The sequence below is a fragment of the Syngnathoides biaculeatus genome, chromosome 4 (assembly GCF_019802595.1).
Source record: "Syngnathoides biaculeatus isolate LvHL_M chromosome 4, ASM1980259v1, whole genome shotgun sequence".
Classification (NCBI taxonomy): Eukaryota; Metazoa; Chordata; class Actinopteri; order Syngnathiformes; family Syngnathidae; genus Syngnathoides; species Syngnathoides biaculeatus.
Window position 1 is genome coordinate 19321063 of NC_084643.1, and position 8585 is coordinate 19329647.

An 8585-nucleotide genomic window follows, 5' to 3' on the forward strand; every position below is an offset into this window, starting at 1 on the left:
TGAAAAAGATAAAGGCAAACGGTTGTCAGAAGAAACGGTGAGCTGTCAACATGATGAATGCCTTACTTCTTGATTTACTTCTACTGACTTAATGCATATACAGTACTGTGTATGGCAGCATCTAGTCGGCCTGATAAAAATTTGAACCAAAACCTTGCTGACAAAAAAAAAAAACCTGCATATGTGACCTTTCAGATGTTCAAATGTGCCTTGACAACTGCCATGAGGGAAGACAGTGAGATCAGGTAAATCTAATTTTCAAAGGTGAGGTTATGAAGCTATGCACAGATCAATTACATTATTGTACAACTAAAATATTAAACAAATGGAAAAAAATGAAAGGACATCGCAACTTAATATTCCAAGCTAAAGGTAAACATAGTGGTAACATCGACAGAGTACTATGGATGAAGCAAATTCACTGACAAATATCTTCAACAATCACTAACACTAATTTATACTGTTGACCAGAGTCAACAAGTTCACACATGTAACAATATGACAAAAATAATCATAGTAGTTTGTTTACAGTATATTCAAATATCCATAGACTATGCTTCTTTGGAATGGTGAAATGCAGTAGCATAGATTTTTTTTTTTCATGCGAACTTGAAAATCATTTTGTCTAAGTCAAGTAGGGTTTGTTGACAGAATTTAGGCATCAGTGAAAAAACAGGTATGTCCTTCCATAACATACTGTATATTCTTACAATGCTGGTTTCATAGACGACTGCTGTGCGAAAGCAAATATTTAAGTATCTGGCAGCGATTCTTGCATTATATCTGGTTAAATTATTAAAATGCCAAACATGATTTCAATTTAAATGATTCCCATTCAGTGATTATGTTGATATGTGCCCTGTGACTGACTGGTGACCAGCTCAGGGTGTAGTCTGTCTTTTGCCTGAAGTTAGCTGGGATAGGCTCCAGCGCTCCGGTGACCCTTGTGAGGATAGGCGGCTTGGTAAATCAAAGAATGGATAATAGTAATTCTGTTCCCGCACTGTGGTCTAAGGCAAAGGGCACCAAAAGGACATATAGCATATGGGGTTGGCGCGGCTTGGGGAGCACAGTGGTCCCAACCCAAACGTTGCACTCCTCTCCATGTCCTTGTGACCCGATCGAAATGTCCTTGAGCAAGATACTCAACCTCCTGTTGCTCCTAATACTGTTATCAGCAGCTGAAAGAGGAGACAACATTAAAGTACTTCCACCCTGACAGTACAACAGTGCTATACAGGTGAAAAATCCATTCACCATTTGGCTTGATTTAAAATGAAGCTAGAGAATGTTTTCAATAGTTCCAGAGTTGCTAACAAGACATGGAGGAGACTGTCTAAGTCAAATTCATTACACAGGTGCCAATACATTAATTAACCAACCACTGACAAAATGTAATACTGTAGATGAGGAAACAATTTCTACAATATGTACAGTATTAAGTTTATTTTTCCAGTATGCTCTGCTCTTTTTTTCCAAAACCCTTTTGAAAAACTATACCCAACATGAATGCTTAAAATGCTTTCAGAAATTAAAATTAAAATAAAATTATTATCAGAACGGAATTTACATTGTTTTGTGGCTTGTCTTTTGCCCTGTTACAGCAGCAGTCACCAAGGCTTAAGGCCATGCTGCCCTGAGAACGCCTGATCTTGTCAGATCTCGGAAGCTAAGCAGGTTTGTCCCTGGTTAGTACTTGGATGGGAGACCGTTTGGGAATAACAGGTGCTGTAAGGTTCTCTCCCTGGCTAAATGCAGAGGGGTTGCATCAGGAAGGGCATCCGGTGTAAAACTGTGCCAAACAAATATGCGTTCATCTAAGATGACACTCTGTGGTGACCCCAAATGGGACAAGCCGAAAGGAAAAGAAGAAGACAGCAGCAGACACCAACCTTTTTGAAACTCAGAGCTACTTCCTTTGAAAGTGATTAATGTGAATGGTGACAAGTACACCGCCCTTAAATAACACATTTGCTCAAAATGGTATTATGTTATTTTTTGTAGTTATATTTGGCAAATCACAATAATAATCAACAATAATTTCACAAGGTAAGTAACAGATCAATAAATATGCAATCTTGTAGTCAATAAATATATCCAGTGTATATATATATATATATTTTTTTTTGTCTTTCCACTGTCACTATTAACACAAAATCAGTAAATCATTGTTGAGCTATTTTTAGAACAGGCCTGCCAGTTCCTCATTTGCTCCTTGGTAGAACTCTGTCATGGGCAGGCACAATATTTGTGACCCCTCCTATACAGTATACTGAAGTAGTACTCAATCCAGTCCCAGAGCAGTACCTGCTGTCAGCTTTTGCTATGACAGGGAAATACAATAGGTACAACATTCTTTTAGTGTGGTGCAGGGAAGTAGCTTCGGTGTGGTCTCACAGTCGAAATTGTCCCTTTTGAAACAATTCCATCAGATGCTATCCAGCTAGTCACACCCAGCAACATTCAGAATAAAGAAGTCACCTCTACCTCTTGGCAGTGGCCCAGGTGTAAAAAGAGTAACATCAGCATCACAATGAGCATTAATGTAGCCCCCTGGTTATGAGATGGATGTGTTGTCCTTGTCCGTGTGACTCCTCCTCCAGCCTTAACACCATTCTCCTCCCCCAGTTGCTCATTTTTCTACTAGCCCATCAGTCACTGTCACATTGTCATTCACTCTGAGGGAAATATAAACTGTTCCCGCAGACAGCTTTGCTTTTGGGCTCTCGGGTGTGTGTATGTGGGGGGAGCGCTCATAAGAATTCTGTTATTGTCAAGCTTACAATTGTATAAGTGGGCTCATTTGGTCTGAGACATGTGCATGATGCTTGAATTTCCCTTTTGTATAACGAGGAAGCTCTGTGGGAATTGCATTGTGGCGGTCCCCTTCACTGCCATCCCCTGTGCCCACATTGGAAGAGAATTTGGAGCTCCCAAAAAAAACAGCAGATGAGAAAATGATGTTGTCGGCTTAGTTGACACTTGGCAGAGACCTGTTGTGTTGGGGGGAATTAAACTTCTAAAAAGCATCAGCGTCTCAGTGCATCTGTCTGGATCTAGGATAAGTTAACATTTTAAGTATTAATTAAAGACTCTATGATCTCACCATAAGACAAACAAGCTTCTCTTTTTTTTAGATGTGAGGAAAAAAAAGGTATAAATATTTTTTTAATTTGTGTGCAGGCTACTAAAAATTTATTAATTCTTTTCTCTGCTCATATTATTTCTGGGCCTTGAATGAGTCAATGCCATACAAAGTTGTTTAAGCCCGGTACATATGAAAACAGGGCTGTTTTTGTGATAGTTTAGTCCCTTACCAACCATACACTTCAAACAATCTTGTCAATCTCTGGGTCTATTAAGAATATCCCATAAAATTGTCCATATGGCCCCGTCACACCATGATGTCTTGGCCAGCGTCCTATAGCGTTTGAGGAAACGTTGGTAGTCGCCCATGGTCGCCGGAATAGCCCCAGAGTAGCGTTGTTTCCACGCCAGTGAACGTCAATGATCGCTGGGAATCGGCGGAACACGCCGATCCGGAAAAAAAGTTTTGAACATGCACAAAAGTTCTCACCGAGACCAGCGTTCATCAACGTTTAATTTAAACGCTGGAACAGACCGTTCATGCGTGTGGTGTTCTGTGTTGAGATGATCTGTTTCATAGTTGCATTTTCATGAAGTTAGGTCCAAGGCAAAACTTGGTGGAGGAGAGTGCAGGGAAGCAGGGAGGCCCAACCGGAGTCCAGGAATTACAAAACAATGATTTTTAGAAAATAGAAACAAGGCACGTAGAAACATCGAAAAAAAAAAAAAAAAAAAAAAAGCTCTAAAAGGACCCAAACCTTTTAAGGACCTTTCCATTTAGTCCTACCCACATCTCCAACCTGTTCAGCAGTATATTATGAACTACTATATCAAAAGTTGAGTTTAGTTTTTCTCCACTTTAGTTCTGCTTTCCAACACTTTGATTTGAGCTGTTGACCATCAATGTCCCTCCACAATGTTCTAGGTCACCCCAGGATGGTCTTAGTTTAAACAGGAGTGACAGCATTTAAGCCATTTGAGATTTTAGAGATGAAATTGTCCAAAAGTTCACCAGGTGTCTCAGCATTCACAGCTACAGTCTCCATAAATTTAATGGCAGTACTCTCATTTATGTACCTAACCCTCTTAATAGACATTGAGGTTGTCTGAACTTTTGGAAGAATCTGTAATTCAAAAAGTACACAAAAATGGTCAGAAATAGCCATATCCTTAATGACGATTGAAAGAATTTCAACATCCTTAGATATGACCAGGTCTTATATGTGACATTGAGAGTGAGTTGGACTTTTCAGATTTTGATAGGTCAAATGTGTCTAATATGGCAGAAAGTTCTATGGATGTTTTTTCCATGTGATTGTCAATGCGAATGTACCCCATTACGACAAAATATTTGTACTCAATACAAACAACAGACAGCCGCTCTGACAAAAATTCCTCCATGAATTTTCTATTCTATCTTGAAGGTCTAAAAAAGCCAAAGCATTCAACAAGACATCACTTGTGACATGACTCACAAAAACGAAATACGACAATAAAAGAACCCACTAGCCTCATGTACAACTCACGGCAATGTCAAGGCTAGTTTATACATTTCTGCAGCTGTTCATGCTTTGGTGACACTTCGATGTGATGCCGGGAAACTGTTATTATAAATTTGTACGTCAAGAGACACATGAACAATTAGCACTGATGAACAATTCATGCCCAACAACATTTGCTTTAAACAATGTAAAAGATGAAAGAACTCAGAACTTCCTTCTTAACCAGTGTATATCGTGATATTCACTGATATTTGTGAGGATGGCTATAAATTGATCAAGGGAATAATTGCCACCTTTCTGGCTCACAATCTCCTCTTGTGTCTCCCACCCAGCTCGGGTGAGGACATGGCCAGTCGGGCAAGCAGCAGGGGCCATTTGTTGGAGCATAATTGTGTCTGAGATGCTGGGGACACCAGAGGAGATACCAGCAGTGGGGGACGAATCCTCCACGTCTGTGACACCAGTGATGCCAGCACTGAAATAAATAATCCTTTGAATAAAATTTTTTTCATGCGCAACTGTTGATTAAAATCTGTTAAAATGAACAGGTTTTTTTTTTATAAGTGGGGTAAAGAATGTCCTTATAACATGAAACAAAATTGTCATTATAACACGGAACAAAATTAATTCATCAATCAAAACTCATACACAGACCATGACAATCGGAGCACACAAAACATAATATGGCCAAAACTGTTAAATGCCTGAATTTTTTTCCCGTTATGTCAGGGATCTTTCACAGATAAAACATCTTTTGAGATTAGAGAAATCCTTATATATATATATATATATATATATATATATATATACCAGGCCTTAGTGATTTTTTTTTAACACCTGGACAATAATATGAGAAACACCTGGTGCTGGTGGGCTGCAGTAGTGTTCAAAATAATAGTAGTCCAAAGTGACTAACCCAATTAATCCACATTTTCAGTATATTTTTTCTTGCTCCATGTCAGACAAGTTACCAGAAGGTGGAGAAGATTCTCAGAAAAACAACAAGACCCATCGTTCATGATATAGACTCTAAACCTTTACAATTGGGCAATTTGTTGAAAAGGGGTGTGTTCCAAAATACCATTGACTTTACAAGCTCAAAACTATTTTGTACAACTTTTTGTTTGTAGGATTTATTAATCGTTTGAATCAGTAAACTAATAATGTTGTATGTCCACAATTTTTTCTATAACTGCTTCACATCTGAGCGACATGGAATCAGCCAAATTGTTGCACCGTTCATCTTTTATTCCAGTCCAAGATTCCTTAACGATATTTGACAATTCATTCACATTTCTTGGTTTTGCTTCTTTTTTTTAACATAGCCCCATGAGTTTTCGATTGTAGTAAGGTCCAGGAATTGGCCTGGTCACCTCATGACATTAACTTTGTTGGTTTGTAACCAAGACTTTGCATCTTTACTCATGTGTTAGGGATCACTGTCTTGTTGAAACACCGATTTCTAGGCCATGTCCTTTTCAACGTAAGGCAGCCTGCCCTCTTCAAATATTTTGACATAAGCAAACCAAATGATGATCCCTGGAATGCAATAAATGTGGATACAGATGTGCTAAGCAGTCATTCATCCTTCCATCATCTTCAAACATTACTACAATTCATTCTTGACTATTCAAAAATCACACGCCCTCTTGACTTAAAGACTCTGTCAAGTAGTTATTTCGCTCACCTACGTTTCTACAAAACTATGAAAAGGTTACAAATCTATTTCCAAAGCTTTGGGACTCCAGCATGAGAATGTTACACTTTAAAGACTGGAGTCAACCAACTCTTTGTGCACCATATTAAAGGTGTTTATTTTATTTCTGTAAACAGCACAGAATACACGTCCAGCTCACAGCACATAAATAGCATCCGCTAACAGTTCTCACACGCGATACATTTCAATGTACTGCAGCTTCTTCTGCGAATCTGAATCACACAGCATGTAAGCTAACAAATGTATTGAACAAAACTTTTCGAAACAATATTTTAAATAAGTGAGTTCTATCCTAATTCCGGTGTTCAAGAACATACAGTAATCAAATATGACAAGTTAAACATTTAAGATAATACAGCCGGATTAGACACTCCTGACGATCTGTAGCTCTTATTGTGAAGCAACAGGAAGTTGCACACTCTCTTCCTGTTCATTAACACTTTTTTTTTTAACTCTGGCTTAATCATTTTCAATTAATGTGTTAAAACTTAGAAACGCTATGCAAGTTCGACAGCAATGCATCTCAAAGGCGGCAACGCCCCCCCACCCCCCCGGCCACTCCCAAGTATCTCACCTGTAAACAGCACAGAATACACGTATAGCTCACAGCACATAAATAGCATTCAGTAACAGTTCTCACACTTAATACATTTCACTGTACTGCATCTTCTGCGACGGAGCTGGGCAGCATCGGCCGGCGGCTGCAATACAGCGCCCTCCGCTAGCGAATTGATGTTACTATAAGAACTTAAACGAGGCAAATGTTACACATGTCCAGTCACACAAGAATTTTTGGGGTAAAGTATTTTTAAAAATGTTGTGTGTTATGTATTGGATGGGCCAAAAATAATGTTTATAACTGCACATGTTATTTATGTTTTAGCCATTCCAGTCCAAACACAATGTGCCACACGAACCACTCTCAGACCAATTTTCCAGAAATGGAGAAAACTGGGAACAATGGCAAACCCTACCAGGAGTGGATGACCAACTAAAATTCTAAAATTACTCCAAGAGTGCGACAACGACTCATCCAGGAGGTCACAAAAGAACCTCAAACAATATCTAAAGACCTGCAGGCCTCGGTGACCTGAGTTAAGGTGAGTGTTCACGACTCTATCATAGGAAAAACACTGGAATCCATGAAAGAGTTTCCAGGTGCACACCCCTGTTGTCAGCAAAGAATACAAAGTCTCCGGAAAACATCCTCAAGACTTTTGGAAAAGCATTCTGTGGACTGACGAGACAAAAATGTTACTATTTGGAAGGTATTTCTCGTTGTTCATCCATTACATCTGGTGTAAAAATGGCACAGCATTTGATTAGAAGACCATTATGCCAACATAGAAACATAGTGGCAGTGTATTGGGCTGGGACTGCTTTGCTGCCTCAGGACCCGGACAAGTTTCTGAAATTGATGGAACAATGAATTGTGCTGTGTACCACAAAAAATCCAAAGGAGAACATCCAGCCATCAGTTTGTGCCCTCACAGTCAAGTGCTCTTCGATGATGCAGCCGAACAACAAACCAAAGCACACCAGCAAGTCCACCTCTGGATGGCTTAAAAAAAGGTTTTGGAGTAGTCCAGATGCTGTGGTGTGACCTTAAACAAGCAGGTCATGCTACAAAACCCTCCAATATGGCGCACTTGAAACGATTCCGCAAAGAGGAGTGGGAAAAAATACTTCCAGAGCGATGTGAAAGACTCATCACCAATTATTCCAAATGGTTGATTTCAGTTATTGCTGCCAAGGGTGTCACAAGGTTCAGTGAATGATAAAAGTCTATTGGATGAGAGTATAAATAAGCGGTTACACAAGCAATTTGCATATTCATGAGTTATTTGTTGCAATAAGTGAGTGGCTCACACCCAATGAAAGAGTCACAGGTGTGTGTGCTTGTGGACTCATGCATGTGAATTGTTATAATTGCATCAAACCTGACATTGGTGTCCTGTAATTGTTCTGACTGTTCTGCGAGGGCTAAGGAACCCGCCCGATCAAGCGAATGGTGGATCCATCCAAGAATGACCTGGTGGAAGGGACACATCGCACACCGAGGGATGCAGGGCACTCCAACGGCCCCAGTGAGCCGCCCTGGCAACTGGGCACCCTGCGGTGGCCCATCTAAGAAATTTTCTGATGAACTGAGAAAAAAGAACTGACATGGGAGTTTTTCCTAACCACAAAAACTTGCATAACAGCTGCAACAAAAGCAGAAAAAAAATGTTGTACCTAGAATATCTTCTTTATATTGTCTGTGGCTGTTTTGTGTGTAT

At 39.6% G+C, this 8585-nt stretch overlaps 1 pseudogene; it reads left to right on the plus strand.

The window, feature by feature from the left end:
* Window positions 1–1618: 1618 nt before the first annotated feature.
* Window positions 1619–1737, plus strand: LOC133500122 (5S ribosomal RNA; annotated as a pseudogene).
* Window positions 1738–8585: the final 6848 nt, after the last annotated feature.